Source organism: Miniopterus natalensis, chromosome X (genome assembly GCF_054644295.1).
Source record: "Miniopterus natalensis isolate mMinNat1 chromosome X, mMinNat1.hap1, whole genome shotgun sequence".
In the NCBI taxonomy this organism is placed as follows: Eukaryota; Metazoa; Chordata; class Mammalia; order Chiroptera; family Miniopteridae; genus Miniopterus; species Miniopterus natalensis.
In genome coordinates this window covers 75,223,403-75,238,523 of record NC_142103.1, presented here as the reverse complement: position 1 = coordinate 75,238,523, position 15,121 = coordinate 75,223,403, and the positions used below count along the sequence as shown (strand labels likewise).

Genomic DNA, 15,121 nt, shown 5'->3' with positions numbered 1-15,121 from the left:
TTTCATTTCAATGAGTCAATGATTTCTTTCTGGAGAGAGCCATATTCGTAAACTAAACTGCCTTACTAAAGAGCATGTATGGAGCAGGAGGAGGTGAGGGAGGCAGAGTCTGAAATAATTTCAAGTTCTTTTTTGAGGAGGCCATTCCAATGCTTAACAATAGCAGATGCTGGTGGATGGTAGGGAGTGTGGAAGTCCATCGAATACCTTGACTATTAACCCATTGATACATGATGGCTTTTGCGATAAAAAGTGTTCCATTTTTAGGCTGCAAATAGTCCAGAAAGCTGAAAACCTGACACAGGTTAATTCTAAGAGCCATAATTGTGTGGCTGGAGTGGCTGAGCAGACTGAAACAGCACCATTTTAACCTGAAAACATATCAACAATGATGCAACATCGGTGAAAACTCTGAGAGGGGGCTTGAGGTGTGATGCAGTCAGTTGGCCAGGAGCAGGGTGGGCCACACTTCATGCTTTGCACCCTTCTTCATCACAACAGGTCAATTTTTGAAAGGAGTCACAAATTTCATATACAGTGGTAGCTTCTGCATCAGAAAGGCAGTGTTTTCATTTGTGCCCAGTCTGTGACAATAGATGCATTGCCTGCCATGTCCAGTGTGATGATGGATCCAGAAAGCAATGGCAGTAATCTGGGCAGTGAAGGCTCAGTCAACAGCTTGATTCCAGTCAGTGTCATCAGAGACTGGACCCTTACCATGGGCATCTACATGGTGACCCAGACCATTCAATTAGTAGCTGCTATTTGTTTCTACAGTCCATGGTACCAAAGAGGGCTGTTCAATCTCTCAGTCTACAGTCTTCCAGGTGGGAGACTGAACAGCTGGACATTGGCAAAAACTCAAGAATAAACAAATATTAAAGGGAATATTGTCCAGAGTTATGAGAATGGCCTTGAATTCGGCCTGCTGAGTGGAGCGCCCACATCTATTCTCAGTTCTGCTGAGGTGGAACAGCCACACATCTCAGTGGAAACCATTAGATTCCAGCTTAGACAAACCATTAGTGGATCATGACCAGGCGTTGGGGGAGCTTCTGTGAATCAAGGGCTCCTTTAAGCTCAGTAGCCTTGCTCCAGTTCGCAGAGTGAGAAATAAATTTTCCCCCAAAGGGACAGCTGTTTCATTTTTATGTAAAGCCAAGATGCTGCTAGGACAAGGTCAGTTGTTATATCTTGAATATACTCTTTCCTTTTGACAAGTGAGGCTTGTTGGGCCCTTCCAACCTTGTTAGTCATTGAGTCTGAATTGATCTACTCCAAATGGGACTCTCAGGCTAGAGAGGTACAAGGCCATCGTGGATTAGGTGTTCAGTTTCAACATAGCCCAGTAGCAAGCTGCTATTAATAAGAGGAGTAGGTGGTAGCTGTGTTAGGAAGATGACAAGGCCAAAACCCCAAGGTACTTTTTCAAGTAGAGGCTGCCTCACTTTGCTAGGACTTCAATAGGCAAGATCATCGGTTGCACAGACCAGTAGCTCAACAGGGTCATTTAGGCTTTTCGGACCCTGAAGGTCAGAAGCTGAGAATGTGCCACAGCTTTCTGGACAGCATCCTACACTGCCTATTAGTTTGTGCCCCACTAACAGGACATAGGTTTGCAGTTTAGGATCAAGTAGAATGCCCAGGTGAGACACATACAGCCTCCCATACCCACAGAGGGTACAGTATGGCGCTGGGCTTCCTTTTTGCTGTGGGCTTCAAAGAGATAGAAGTTTTTCCTTGACTGCAAGAAAGATAGAGTGTTGTAAATCCACCCAGAGGTCCCAGGCACTTTACTCGGTGATCTGGCCCCTGAACTTTGTCAGGGTTTACCAGCCATCTCTGATGGCAAAGGCGTGATACTGAAGGATGTGCCATTGAGACTGAGGCTTCTGACTGGTTGACCCAGGGGACTTCAACTAGATAGTGAAAAGCTTGGACAGCAGAGTTTGGTAGAGGCTGTCACCCTAAAACATGACCCACTCACTGGTGTGAAACACCAAGGTACTGTCATTACTCCTGGGATAGCACTGCAAATGTGTATTGAAGGCCTTGCCACGTGAATGCAGCTTGGGCTCACTCCTTGGTGTCAAGAACTGGGAAAGGAATGAGATTTTACCCTACTTGTAAGCTAACAGGTGGACTTGCCACAGTTCCAAAATATGTTGACAGAATTCATGAGAGTCCTCAGTCAGTGATGAAAGACTTTATTACTCACAGAAAAAAAAACTAGCCAGAGTAGCTTGGATGCATGTTAAGGAAAAAATTAAAAATAAACTTTCCAGCAAATCCTCTCCACAAATGTAGAATAGAAAGAAGACCGTATTATTATAGAATAAGCATTAAACCAGACTGCAGTGCACATCACAGGCAATTGGCTAAGGAGATCGCAAAGACAGAAATCTCACTCTTGTGTAGCTGAGCAAATACAGTCCATCACATACATGTTCTCTAGATAAATGATAACTTTTCCTCATGCAATAGGACTTGACAGCTCATGTTCTCTGCATTCTTTCCTAATTTACCCTAAGTTCACCTGGCAATCGTAGTGGCCAGCTGTGCTAGTTAATTGACTTTATCCAAAGGAAAAATCAAACCTCTGTCTTATGACAAGTAGTTGGTTACAGCTTAGAGCCAGGGGCCTAGGCTAAGCTCCCAGGGTGACAGGTAGATAAGGGCTCTGTTGTCCTTGATGTTTGTAATTCAAAGACATGGCTCCCAAACCTTTAAGAAAAAAGCATTCCTGTGTTGTAATTCTGACAAAAGGTTTATTTAGCTTTTAAAAAGATTTATATACATATCAAAAGGGCAGAGGAAGGATTTACAAATACCAATTTTCTGAAGGAAATGCTCTAAGAAAAGGAAAGGAGGTCTCTTTCCCTTTTGCAACAGGGAAAATTCATTTCTTTCTATCCCAAACAACAGTGGAAATAAATTGACTTCGTCTGTCTGATTCAATGTGCTCTGGTATCCTCAAAATGGGAATTATGTTTATTAAGAAAACCTTTACCATTGCCTGAGTATCGACTTTTTGAAGAGAGGAAAACTTCAAGCCATCCCAACATCATACACACCACGACTAGACAAAATTTCTTACCTTCTGCAAGCATTGATTCTATGAAATCTAGCTGCCACCGGGTCCTGGTAAAGTTGGTTGGGGCAAACTTCTGAAGTTGCCCTTGGGAGTGGCCTGTAAAGAATTCTGCTGACAAATAGCACATCTCTTTATTATGTTTTGAATAAGTTCTTCTTTTTGGTAGATGTAGTGAGAATCTAATGCCTTTAAAATTCCTCTCTTAAGTAGCTGATTTTGTTGATGATACAATACCAACAAAGCATATAAAAGCCTTGGAATAGGAATTATATTGTTAGGTAATTCCCATAGTACAGTTGAATTTCTTTTTAGTCCCCCCCCCTTTTTTTTTTTAAATCCTTATCCAAGGATATGTTTTTTTATTGATTTGAGAGGGGGGGGAGAGAGAGAAGTGAGAGAGAAACATCGATGTGAGAGAGAAACATCGATCAGTTGCCTCCCATATGCGCCCCAACTAGGTAGGAATTGAACCTACAACCTTTTTTGGTGTACAAGATGATGCTCCAACCAACTTTGCCACCCAGCCAGCATTTATTTAGCTCCTTTTTAAATTCATTTGTCCATTTCCTTTTGGAAAGTATATCTTTTTTATTTAATTTTTTAAAAAATGTTTTTATTGATTTTAGAGAGAGAAGGGAGAGGGAGAGGGAGGGAAGAGGGATAGAGAGGAAGGGAGAGAAACATCCATCGGCTTTCTCCTTCACGCCCCCTACTAGGGATCAAACCCGCAACCCGGGCATGTGTCCTGACCAGGAATCTAACAGGTGACCTCTCGGTGCATGAGACAGTGCTCAACCAACTGAGCCACACCAGTCAGGGCAAGCATATTGTTTTTAAAAGAATAAAAGCTTCTTGTTATATTAGAAGGAGGTCTTCTAAGTTGAGTTGACCACATTATAAGGGTGGCTTTTGCAGATATTTCAGCAGAATCATTGCCTTTAAAACGTCATTCTGCCCTGTGTGGGCTCTACAATGGATTACTGACACCTGAACAGGCAGCTGTGAAGCCACTAACAGCTGAGATAGTAATTTTCCAAGAGAAATATCAATTAGTTCCCACTGATATCAAGAATCCCCTATTTTGCTCTGGCTGGCGTTGCTCAGTGGTTAGAACATTGGCCCACGCATCGAAGGCTCTAGGGTTCTATTCCCCAGCAAGGGCACGTACCTGGGTTGCAGGTTCAATCCCCCACCCCAATTGGGGTGCATACAAGAGGCAACCAATCCATGTGTCTCTCTCACATCCTAACATCAATGTTTCTCTCTCTCTCTCTACCCGCCCCCGTCCCTTCCACTCTCTCTAAAAATCAATGGAAAAAATATCCTCTGGTGAGGAGTAACAACAACAATAAAAAGAATCCCCTATTTTTTTCTTTCTATTTCTTTCTTTTTTATCGACTTTATTGGGGTGACATTGGTTAATAAAATTATATAGATTTCAAGTGTACAATTCTGTAGTATATCATCTGTATATTGTTCTGTATGTTCACCACCCCAAGTCAAGTCTTCTTTCATCACTATTTATCCCCCCTTTCCCTTCTTCTACCTCCCTCCATCCCCCTTTTCCTCTGGTAATCACCATGCTGTTGTCTGTGTCTGAGTTTTTTTTGTTTTGCTTAATCCCTTCACCTTTTTCACCCAGCCCCACAACCCCCCTCCCCTCTGACAGCTGTTAGTCTGTTCTCTATCTATGAGTCTGTTTCTATTTTGTGTGTTACTTTATTTTGTTCATTAGATTCTACATATGAGTGAAATCATATGGTACTTGCCTTTTTTTTCTGACTGGCTGATTTCACTTAGCATAATGCTCTCCAGGTCCATCCATGCTGTCGTAAAGGGTAAGATTTCCTTCTTTTTTATGGCTGAGTAGTATTCCATTGTGTAAATATAGCACAGCTTTTTTTTTTTTTTTTAATATATATATTTTAAGTTGATTTCAGAGAGAGGAAGGGAGAGGAAGAGAGAAATATCAATGATGAGAGTCATTAATCAACTGCCTCCTGCATGCCCCCTACCAGTCAAGCCCACAACCCGGGCATGTGCCCTGACTGGTAATCGAACTGTGATCTCCTGATTCATAGGCTGACACTCAACCACTGAGTGACACCAGCCGGGCTGTCCCACAGCTTTTTTATCCACTTATCTACTGATGGGCACTTGGGCTGCTTCCAAATCTTGGCTATTGCAAATAATGCTGCAGTGAACATAGTGGTGCATATATTCTTTTGAGTCAGTGTTTCAGGTTGCTTTGGATATATTCCCAGAAGTGGAATCGCTGGGTCATAAGGCAGTTCCATTTTTAATTTTTTGAGGAATCTCCATACTGCTTTCCACAGTGGCTACCCAAGTCTGCATTCCCATCAACAGTGCATGAGGGAAATATCCCTTTGTTTTTTTCAAATTGGCCCCATTACATAACATACACCAAACATATTTACTACCAGTATATAGATTCACTTTAAGTCCAGAACCAAGAATTGCAGCCCTAGAGCTGCTATTAACTTGGCTACTAGTCCTAATTTAATACCATGCACAGTGTTAGCTTCCAAGGTTTCCTGAGCAGTCACCACGGCATAGGCAGCCTCAAGACAGCTCCTTTCACCCTAGGTGTATGACCCTTCAGTAAACATTATCAAATATACATTTTAAACAGGAATATCAGAAAACTCAGATTGCTGCCTAGTGTCTTCTATTTACATTATACACTTAAGGTCATCTATTTGGTCAGGATCTGGTAAAAGAGTAGCAGGGTTTAGGAGATTGCATCTTCCAAGCACAAAATTAAGATTGGATAATAATGGAATACTGCGAAATGCTAAGTCTTCTGTGCTTGTAAGATAGCTGTGACAGCATGTGGGACATGCAGTGAAGTGACTGAAAGTGAGGGCTTGAGCCACCACTCAGAGATACCCAGGCACTCCCAGTGCCACAGCATCCAGAAGAACTGAGAAACATGCCTTTGGTCTATAGTCTAACCTCACCTTTGGAATTAAAATTCCACTACAGTACCTTTATTTTCATGACAAAAACAAGGTTTTTCAAAATTTGGAATCCCCAAAGCTAGGGGAGAGACTATAGCCAGCTTTAGTTGTTCACAAGCCTCCTAGATTCTAGGAACCACATCAGAGGCTCTGGAGAGTCATCGTGCAAGTGCTCCACCAGAGGCTTTGCCCTCTCTATAGAAGTTGGACCCCACTGTCTGCAGTGTCCTCCTAACCCCCTGGATTGTCTAAGTTGTTTTTATCATAGTAGGCCCTCTCATCTGCTAAATTGCAGGCTTCAGTTGACAACAAACAGACACCCTAAATATTTTACTTCAGCTTAGTAATATTAGAATTTGTTTAGCGAGCCCTCATGCCCCAGTGAAGCAAGGGATTGTAAGAAAGCCAAAGTACCAATCTTTTTTTTAAATCCTCACCTGGAATGGAAAAAGAATCCTGAGGATATTTTTTCCATTGCTTTTCAGAGAGAGTGGAAGGGAGAGAGAGAGAGAAACATCAGTGTGAGAGAGACACATTGATTGGTTGCCTCCCTCACCCACCCTGACAGGGGCTGGGGATGGAGCCTGAAACCAAGGTACGTGTCCTTGGCCGGAATCGAACCTGGGGCCCTTCAGTCCATGGGCTGACGCTCTAACCACTGAGCCAAACCAAATAGGGCTGGATTGCTCTTAAGTTTTGGAAGCTACCAGCAAATCACCTACATATGGAATAATTATAGATCCTCCAGTGGGACAAATTTTCTTAAGTTTTCCTGTGAATAACTAGAGAAAATAATAGAAGAGTTCTGAAACCCTTGGGGAACCCTTTGCCATAAATACTGGAGTCCTTAGTAAAGAAAATCAAATAAGAAATTAAACTCATTAGCTAGAGGAACAGAAAGAAAGAAGCAGAACACATAAACTACAGAGAAAAACTTAGCAGGCCGTGGTACCAAAGTCAAAATAATTGCAGGGTTAAGAATAAGAAACTTATTTACTTCTCTAAGATCCTGTACGCATCAATATAGTGGTTGTCCATCTTCATCAAATCCACCTTCCTTCTTTACTAGAAGTATGGGAGTATTACAGGGTGAATTCTTTTTAAAATTATCTCTGGTTTTTTAATTATTCTTTTTTATGTGCCTGAGGCATGAAACAGCTCTGGCCACTAACAAAGGCATCAAGCTAGGATGAACTAAGGACTGTACTATAGTCTGCTGATAGAAGAGCAACACCACCAATCCTTGGTCATTGCCAGGGGGTTTGTCCATAAAACAGCCACCAAACTTGCTCAGCCGGCCAGGCTCCACCCAGCAGCCTTCCCATTTGACTCAGGAAATGGGTGGAGGAAGTAATGCTTATTGTGTTTGGGTAGATACTTCAGTTCTTCCAAGGCGGTGGTTGGAGAGCATACTTTGATTTTTGGATTGTACTAATTATTATTTCTAAATCAGTCATTCAGGGGAGGGGAAATAAGCTACACTCTCACTTGCTGTGCCAGAACCAAGACCCGGGTGGCCTTTAGATCCATGCAATCTGTTGCAGAATCAATATGGCAAAAGTGGTAGTTTTTCCTGTCCCAGGTTGGGCTTGAGCAGTCACATCATAACCTAAACAAATCAGGAGAAAAACTTGATATGGTAGAGGACATGTACTTTGGGATCATGGGACATCCAAAGCCTTGCAAAACAAGATCAATAAACACCCAATAGAGCTACGAGCCAAGCAATAAAGTGCTTCATAGACTTACACTCCACCACAAACATAGTAACCTAATGAGAACAGATCTGGAAGCCAGACCTGGTAATCAATTCGTTTAGTACTGCATGAAAGACGCTAGAAATACAGCTGTAAAGAGCAAGTATGAGCTGGCTAAAATACTACCTTATTAAAATTAAATCAGTAATCCATGTGTCCAGGGCATGAACCAGGCATGGGCACAGACCAAAAGCAAAACTAGGATAAGCCAGGAGTTACTGTGTCCCTGGCTGATATGAGACAAGCACCACCAAACCCAGTGCAGCTCTGCCCAGGTCAGGGACAGTCTAATTCTTTTTTAACTGATTTTGTTCCCTCTCAACAAAGGATATTGTCTTACACATGGCCATAGCTTATCCTTTTGGAAACCTGTTTTTATCAATTCTACATTTGGAAATAAACCAGTATCATAATTCTGTAGGGCCCAAAGTGATGCACTGATTTGTTTTACTTTGGGGTGCTTTTCCATCACAGTGGGAGACTGCCACTCTCTCCCATACTCCTTTTCCTTCCAAAGGCATATAGTAACCAAATCAGGTGCCTTTTCTCTAGGAAGTGCCACAAGCACTCCATCCACAATACAGAATATGATAGCCTTTATTTTGCACAGCAAATTTGCAAGCAGGTCTCTAGCCAGTAGGTTTACAGGAGAGAGTAAGAAAGCATGTTCTTCAGTAGAGAACTTATGGGAACCATGGAAAAAAAGGAACAAGTAGAAGGCTGACCTGAAAGGTCAACAACCTGCATTGACCTACTACTAGATTGAAAGTGACAAAATTCTGAGGAAATTGCAGGATAAGTAGCACCAGTATTTACTAGAAAAGGCAAGCACAGATTAGCCTGAGGGAAAGTTATTGAAACTTGTGGTTCACCAGTTTGCACCTCTGAGATTCCCTCCATCTGTTGATTTTGAGCCATTTACCTATTATTCCCTAGCTGAGGGTTTTGTCCTGGGCCTTCCTGAGTCCCTTGTTCCTGTAGTATCTGTGTCCTCTGGAGTCTCTTTTTACAAGCCCTCTTCCCATGTATTGGTTTCTTGAATAATTACCTACAGCTTTCCCACCTACCGTGGCTCCTTCCATATGTTGTTCAAAGTAAGAGCTATTCCCTTAGAAAACAGCTGTAACTGAGCAGCCAACACAGTGGCTTTTAATTGCTTCTTTTCTTCTTTGCTTTCTCTAGATTTTCCCAAACCTGAGCAGCTGCTGCTAAGATTTGAGTAATAATCTGTCCTAGGCTGACACAATATGGATACCAGAGAGTGGTTTGATCTGCCCCTTGATCCATGCTGGTAAATTTTTAGAAAACCTCAACAAACTGCTAATGGAAATTAACAGGGAACTCACTCGTATTCTGGGTACACTGCTTCAGTTTCTCCCAACTCACTTTTAGCAGAAAAGACTCAATTATGGCCACCTGCAGCCCCTCTCAGTGGGTCCCTAAAGCCCTTAGTTCTTCCATGGTTTTCAGGGGCAGCAGATACAGTCTTTTGGCCACGATACCCCTGATGCAGTGGGTCATCTTTGGTTGCAGAATTCTGCGCAGCAGCCAGTACACATCCTGTGTGTAAGGTTGTAACCTGAAACCACACTGCCAAGTACTTGTGTGAACTTCTGTGAGTCTTCCCCAAGGAAAGGGCACAGGAAAAGAAGCCCTTAAGTGAGTAATATTGGTGGAGTTGAGGGGCATGTAGAATCTTACTGTTTCAAGTTACGTGCCTCCCCACAAACCCTGGGGAGGTCTGGGTGCTTCTTAATGGCATCAGCTTTATGAGTCGTGGCTAGGAAGGGCTGACTATCTTTTCATTGAGTCAAGAAATACGTAGAATTAGATGGCATTTTTGTTTCCTTCCCCATGTTGGTATTTTCCAGCGTAGCACGTTTTTTTTTCTTTTCCAAGTGACGACTGCAACGGGTCTCCATCTGGTGGTCTTCATATAGGATCACAGTCTCTTATCCAGGTTCTCAATTCCCTGATAGTGTTGCTTTATCATCTCTTCTTTTTTAGTTATGTGATATGTGGATGAGAAGGGACTCTTGGAGGTGGAATCTAGGCTAAGCAGGAAGTGGAATCAGAGGGTGGGGGTCAAAATAACAACTTTCTTCCCACCTTCTAAGTTCTTCTAGCTGAGCTAATAATCAAATTTATGTGAGGCAGATTAACAGGAGAAAATGATTAACGTTTATTATGGATGTACATGTGGGGGTGCCATAAGAATATGAGACCCAAGGAGACATTGGGCAGTTGAGGCTTATATACCATTTTGGACTAAGGAGTGTGGCGGGGGTCTGGTATTTCAAAGAGAAAGCAGGCAATTTACAGGTAGCTGAGAAAGAGCAAACGTGGTAAACAAATTATTTCTGGGCCACCCAGAAACAATGGACACAGAGGGGAGTCCAACAAACAGACTGCTAGATTCCTCCCCGTCTGCCACATTTAATTTATATTATGATGCTAAAGTGATGCTCCCTTTCTTTAAACAGGTTTTTCTATCTGAATTCCTTTAGGAAGGTAAGGGATGGGATCAAAGGCTCTTTCTGAGTCTTTTGTTTCTTAATAATCAGGTGACAATCAGTAACCCAGAAGGCCTATTTTGGGGTTGCAAAACTTTGATCCCCCTCAGGAGCTAGGGCATGAGGCACACAAATCTCACACAGATAAATTCAATACAGGCTCAAAAAATTGTGTCCTTGTCCCTCTTTGCAGGGAAACCTACTAATTATCAGAATCACCCATCTCAAAGCTTCCCTGTTACCAGGAGTCATTTTGAGGCTGGTCGGGATAAAGCGATTCAATGGAAGGGGAACAATAGGAGTGGAGACAGCAGAGAAAGGAGGAGGAGGGTTTGTTGAAAGAGAAAGTGACTTTAATTCTCCCATTTCCTCTTCTAGTTTCCTCAGTCTTTCCAAATAATTTTATACTTTATTCCTAGAATGATATTCATCCCATGAACACAAGTAATTAATTTGCTGGGCACAAGGTCCTTCCAAAACTCACCACAGATAAGTTAAGTCACTCAAATCAAAGGCATCGTCCTCAGCCACTGTAAGACTGATTTCATTCCAAATGTTATAGAGAGATACTGTACAGGGTGGGGCAAAAGTAGGTTTACAGTTGTTCATATGGAACATAATACAGGAATAAATAATAATACAAGAATAAACTGTTTCGCATACTCAGACTCACAGGCAGCATTCTTGGCTTCCTATATTTTCCCACCATCACAGCTAATGGTGATCCTGATGGATTTTAAGTCTTGTATTACACATACTTACTCAAGAATAAAATCTGGAATTTGGAGAGCATGATTTATTTGGCTAGTATTTGGAAAGAGCACAGAACTAGGAGGGAGACATTTTACAATTCACTGGTCTTCAGCTGGCCTGTTTCAGTTGAGAAACTTTCAGGCCATCCCATTCTCACCAGCAGATTGTTAGGGAAATTAAAAAAAAAAAAAAATCTCCTAGGAACCCAGGAAATCGTCTCTATAAATGTAAAAAGGAAAGAAAATAATTTTATGACTGAGTATTAAACCAAACTGTGATTTGCATCATGGGAAATTTGCTAATGAGATTGCAAAGATAAAAAGAAATCTCACCATTTTGTGTAGCTGAGCAAATACAGTCCACCACATACATGTTCTTAAGATAAATGATAACTTGTCCTCTTGCAAGAAGACTTGACAGAGCGTGTTCTCTGCATTCTTTCCTAGTTCATCCTAAATTCACCTGGTAATTGGAGTGGCCATCTGTGCTAGTTAATTGGCTTTATCCAAAGGCAAAATCAAACCCAGTGCCTAGGCTAAGCTCCCAGGGTGACAGGTAGATAAGGGGCTCTATTGTCCTTGATGTTTGTATTTCAAAGAGATTACTCCCAAGCTATAATTCTGACAAAAGGTTTATTTAGCTTTTCAAAACATTGACATACATATCAAAAGGGCAGAGGAAAGATATATATACAAACACCAGTTTTCTCAAGGAAATACTCTAAGAAAAGGGAAGGGGTGGAGAAGGGTCTTTTCCCCTTTGGCCAGAGGGAAAATTCCTTTAAAAAAACAAACAAACAAAAACCTTATTGGCTGTGGGTTCCCTAAGCCCCAGTTCCCACAGGGGCAGCTCAGATCATCCTTGACAGCTGCCATTGTGTGCTGTGAGTTGCATCATGGGAAATGAACACTGAACCTGGGGAACCTGTTGCTTAATAGCAGCCTGGAAGCCAGCCTCAAAGTTGCTTGCTGCCAACACAAACCTGAGAAATGCCAGGGAAATGGTATTCCCTTGCTTTCTTGTCATACCCAGCAAGATGTATAGGAGCACAAGAGACCCCTGGAAGTGTCTTCCAACTCCACTGGAATTAAAAAAAGAAAACCCAGGCAGCATCCAACTCAGCATTCCAAGTGCCGTCATCAGTCTGTGCAGTGTGTTAGTCATAATGTCTGGAACAGTCAGGGCACTGGGAGTGACAGCTGAATTCCATTGGCAGTAATCCACAGTGACCCTGCAGCTCTTGCTAGGCTATTTCACTGGCCATACGGGGCTGTTGTATTGACACATTATATATCTTACTATGCCTGCTGCCTTTTAGTCTTAATCAAGGCTGTGACTTCCTTCCTCCTCTAGGGGTTCTCTGTTGTTCCTATTGGACCACCTGGGAGAGAACAAGGAGGTGGATTGGGAAGTGATTTACATGCCCCACTACTATATCTCCATATATGTCAGTCCTTTAATAGGAGTCCCTTTGGACTTTATTAGCATTCATACAACAAGCGTTTAAAACACCACACCAGTGACACATTCAGTCATGGAAGCTGCAATGACTGTACACTGAATTGGCCCAAAGCGCGCCCCTCCCCCCCCACCAAAGATCACTTAGGTGCCTTTCCTCACTAATCACTGGCGAAACCCTATCAGTTGAATTTGGGTACTCCCTCACCTCCTTGATCAGATAGGATGGTCACTCATTAAACACCTGTATCCGACAGAGCCTTAGAAGTCTTGAGTTTCTCTGTTCCTTGAAGTTCTCCATCATACTCAAAGGGGGGTATGTATGGCCTTTGCCCCTCTTCGGAACAGGGAACCCTCTCTCCCACCCCTAATCATTTCTTTGGAGCAGCTGATTTCAGGGTAGAAGGGGAGGAAGGGCTGAGGCATAGAGTGAGTGAGGCTCTATGACAGCAAGAAAATCTTTACATTGGTTTTTGGTTTTGAACAATACAGCGAGCTGCTCAGAGTTTGGTCAGATGAACGTCTTATGTTTCAGTATGCCCAGAATTCTGTATCAGATGGCAGGACTCGCGTGACTGATGCCATTTATTTCAACTTTAGGGATACCTCGATTCTGCAGTTGCAGCCACGTTGCTTTCCAGTCGTGCCCATTGGCTAACTCAGACTTTACAGCGCAATAGCAACTTTTTCTTTTTAGGATCTCCACTTTAATCTGGTGCATTTGCTGCCCACTGTTGTGACAGTGTAAGGGAGGAAAAAGTTTTCTCTGACCTCCTTAGAGTCCCTGGCTGGGTCTGAAAATTAAATTGACAAGGACGGATTAACAAGAGAAAAGCGTGCAAATTTAATATAAGTTTTATGTGATATGGGAGCCTACATAAGGAAATGAAGAGCTGAAGAAATAATTAGACCTGGGTAGTTTTATGCCAGCTTTGATGAAGTGTGGACAGTCATGGAGAAATAAAATAGTCTGAGAGTATGAGGTAAGTGTAGTAAATGGGATACTTAGCAAGGCTTTAGGAAACTTCTTGATGTTCCCTTGTCTCCAGAGATAAGGATGCTCTTTTCCCCTGGGAATAGGGAGGACACCTCTCACATGAGGGTTTTATGACCTGTCAGGGGTGAAGGATGGGGGGGGGAGTCAGAGTGACCTTCCTGCTTCTGCCATTTTCTCAGCTCCTTTAGCTTAAAATATTCAAAATGCCAAGGTGCCATATTTTGGAGTAGCGTGTCCTAAACCCCTCTATAATAGTATATTTTAAGTTTTTGTTTGGTTTTAAAGTAAAGGCTAGGGAGTTTTTTCAAGGTGGTGGGGCTCGCCTCAGAAACATATCTAGAATTCTTTGGGTCAGTTTCTCATTTCCCAGTGGGTCATCTTCATCAGCATTATAGATCCAATGTGGGGCAGTAAGAGTCCAGATGTTAGTCAATGCCTCATCTTGGTTTCCCACAGTTCATCTTGGAAATCTCACTAAGAATGCTAAATCATAGCAGGCAGGATCTATTGCAAAAGACCTCTGAGACTTTTTAGTGTTGTTTCTGAATGTATCTCAGGTTGGCATAATAGACTATAGGAGGAGCTGAGCCATAAGACATTTCAGCTGTTGCCATTCTTCCTCATCCAGCTTTACATACCTACCCCTACACGTCTCTCAACCAACTAGCCAAAGTTCTAATCATTTGCCTGGTTTCTGCCTATACCAATCATGAGTTTCCCTGGGAGTGGATGCTCATTTCTGTAACTATTGTCTGAAAAGGGCTGGAAACTGCTCCCACTCTGCACCAAATCATAGTATTAGTTATTACAGTGGAGTGGACGTGAGGCTGACCACCAGATTGGTGAGGAAGTTTCCTGCCTGGATGAGAGTTATAACCAACCAAGACACTGTTCAGGCAGCTGTCATTTTGTTTTTTTATGGCTGCTTTCAAAATCTTTTATACTTTGGTTTTCAAAAGTTTGACTATAGTGTGCTTAGGTATGCTTTACTGTGTATTCTGCTTGGGGTTTGCCAAATTTCTTGAATCTGTAAATTTATGTCTTTTACCAAATTTGGGGAGTTTCTGCCCATTATTTTTAAAAACATATTTTCTCCCACTCTCCCCTTTTCTTTTGGGCCTCAAATTATATGTATATTACATCTTTTGATTTTGTTTTACTCATCCCTGAGACTATTGTTTTGGTTTTGGTTTGGTTTTTAAGTTTTATTTCTACTTGTCATGTTGGATAATTTCTATTGGTCTGTCTTACATTCATTAACTCTTTCTTCTGTTACCTCCATTATGTTATTAAGCCCATGCAGAGATTTTTTTTGTTGGTTTCAGATTGTATTTTTCAGTTCTAGACTTTTCAGTTGGTTATTTTTTATAGTTTCTGTTTCTCAGTTAAACTATCCTATTATTCATTCATTCTGAACATAGTTGTCTTTATGTTCTTGAGCATAGTTACACATAACTGGTTTAAAGTCCTTTTCTGCTAATTCCAGCATTTCTATCGTCTCAGAGTCAGTCTCTGTATTTACTCTTGAACCTCTTCTCTTTCTCTTGACACTTTTCTGTCTTTTTCTG

At 42.0% G+C, this 15,121-nt stretch overlaps 1 protein-coding gene and 1 non-coding gene across 2 annotated transcripts in view; one reads left to right on the top strand and one right to left on the bottom strand.

Moving 5' to 3' along the window:
* Positions 1-15,121, top strand: part of ZNF81 (zinc finger protein 81) — a 75,348-nt gene that overhangs the window by 30,178 nt on the left and 30,049 nt on the right. The gene's annotated exons all lie outside the window — the stretch shown is intronic.
* Positions 7,982-8,117, bottom strand: LOC148090578 (small nucleolar RNA SNORA48). The gene has a single exon (XR_015713785.1). It is a non-coding gene; the product is annotated as a small nucleolar RNA SNORA48 (small nucleolar RNA).